Source organism: Arachis ipaensis, chromosome B01, assembly GCF_000816755.2.
Source record: "Arachis ipaensis cultivar K30076 chromosome B01, Araip1.1, whole genome shotgun sequence".
NCBI classification, from domain to species: Eukaryota; Viridiplantae; Streptophyta; class Magnoliopsida; order Fabales; family Fabaceae; genus Arachis; species Arachis ipaensis.
Window position 1 is genome coordinate 20,845,603 of NC_029785.2, and position 2,638 is coordinate 20,848,240.

Here is a 2,638-nt window from a genome sequence, read left to right on the forward strand (position 1 = left end):
CCTCACCTCATTTGCCACCTCTGTAATTCGGCTGGAATTGACATAGAGGGAGATATCCTCATTGATAAGGACAAGCCCATCACTAAGAAAAGGATAGAGCAAACAAGAGATCATGGACCTCAACAAGAGCATGAGAAAATTCCTCACCATGAAATCCCTGAGATGCCTCAAGGGATGCACTTCCCTCCACAAAACTATTGGGAGTAAATCAACACCTCCCTAGGAGAATTAAGTTCCAACATGAGACAACTAAGGATGGAACACCAAGAGCACTCCATCATTCTCTATGAGATTAGAGAAGATCAAAGAGCTATGAGGGAGGAGCAACAAAGACAAGGAAGATACATAGAGGAGCTCAAGAGCACCATTGGTTCTTCAAGAAGAGGAAGACGCCACCCTCACTAAGGTGGACTCGTTCCTTAATCTCCTTGTTCTTATTTTCCTGTTTTTCAGTTTTTGAGCCTTATGTTTTATTTATGTTTGTCTTTACTATATGATCATTAGTGTTTAAGTGTCTATGTCTTAAAGTTATGAATGTCCTATGAATCCATCACCTCTCTTAAATGAAAAATGCTTTTAATTACAAAAGAACAAGAAGTACATGAATTTCAAATTCATCCTTGAAATTAGTTTAATTATTTTGATGTGGTGACAATACTTTTTGTTTTCTGAATGAATGCTTGAACAGTGCATATGTCTTTTGAATTTTTTGTTTATGAATGTTAAAATTGTTGACTCTTGAAGAATAATGAAAAAAGGAGAAATGTTATTTGATGATCTGAAAAATCATAAAAATGATTCTTGAAGCAAGAAAAAGCAGTGAATAGAGAAANCTATTTGATTTTCAGTTGCTTGGGGACAAGCAACATTTTAAGTTTGGTGTTGTGATGAGCGGATAATTTATACGCTTTTTGGCATTGTTTTTACATAGTTTTTAGTATGATTTAGTTAGTTTTTAATATATTTTTATTAGTTTTTAAATAAAAATCACATTTCTGGACTTTACTATAAGTTTATGTGTTTTTTTGTGATTTCAGGTAATTTCTGGCTGAAATTGAGGGACTTGAGCAAAAATCAGATTTAGAGGCTGAAGAAGGACTGCAGACGCTGTTGGATTCTGACCTCCCTGCACTCAAAGTGGATTTTCTGGAGCTACAAGAGTCCAAATGGCACGCTCTTAATTTCGTTGGAAAGTAGACATCCAGGGCTTTCCAGCAAAGCAGAGTTAAACGCCAGAAACAAGTTACAAACTGGCGTTCAACTCCAAGGAAGACCTCTACACGTGAAAGCTTCAATGCTCAGCCCAAGCACACACCAAGTGGGCCCGGAAGTGGATTTCTACATCATTTACTCATTTCTGTAAACCCTAGTTACTAGTTTAGTATAAAAATTACTTTTAGTGATTTATTTCATCTCTAGAACACATTATGTAACTTTTACATTCTGAGACCTCCATGGGAGGCTGGCCACTCGGCCATGTCTACCCTATTTTCACTTATGTATTTTCAACGGTAGAGTTTCTACACACCATAGATTAAGGGTGGAGCTCTGCTGTTCCTCATGAATTAATGCAAAATACTATTGTTTTTCTATTCAACTCAAGCCTATTTCTTTTCTAAGATATTCATTCGCACACAAGAACATGATGAATGTGATGATTATGTGACGCTCATCACCATTCTCACTTATGAACGCGTGCCTGACAAACACTTCCGTTCTACATGCAAACAAGCTTGAATGCATATCTCTTAGCCTCCTGATCTACGATCAGAGTCTTCGTGGTATAGGCTAGAATTATTGGCGGCCATTCTTGAGATCCGGAAAGTCTAAACCTTGTCTGTGGTATTCCGTGTAGGATCTGGGAAGGGATGGCTGTGACGAGCTTCAAACTTGCGAGTGCTGGGCGCAGTGACAGACGCAAAAGGATTACTGAATCCTATTCCAGTATGATCGAGAACCGACAGATGATTAGCCGTGCGGTGACAGCGCATTTGGACCATTTTCACTGAAAGGACGGGATGTAGCCATTGACAACGGTGATGCCCAACATACAGCTTGCCATGGAAAGGAGTCTGAAGGATTGGATGAAAGCAGTAGGAAAGCGGAGATTCAGAAGGAACTAAGCATCTCTATACGCTTATCTGAAATTCTCACCAATAAATTACATAAGTATCTCTATCTTTATTTTACGTTTTATTTATCTTTTAATTATTAAAACTCTATAACCATTTGAATCCGCCTGACTGAGATTTACAAGGTGACCATAGCTTGCTTCAAGCCGACAATCTCCGTGGGATCGACTCTTACTCACGTAAGGTTTATTACTTGGACGACCCAGTGCACTTGCTGGTTAGTTGTGCAAAGTTGTGACAAAGAATTAAGATTATGAACGTGCGTATTAAGTTTTCAGCGCCGTTACCAAGGAATGAACGATCACGATTTTGTGCACCAAAAACTTATTTCATTGTTATTAGTGATCCATTCTTAACTTGTTCAAATATCTGTCAAAGATGTTAGAATATAATTAGGATCAATTAAACATTATTTAGCATATTTGAATATTTATTATAGGAGATTACATCTTTATTATTACGATTCTCTTAGTACCTATAAATACCATTTTATATTGTATCATTCC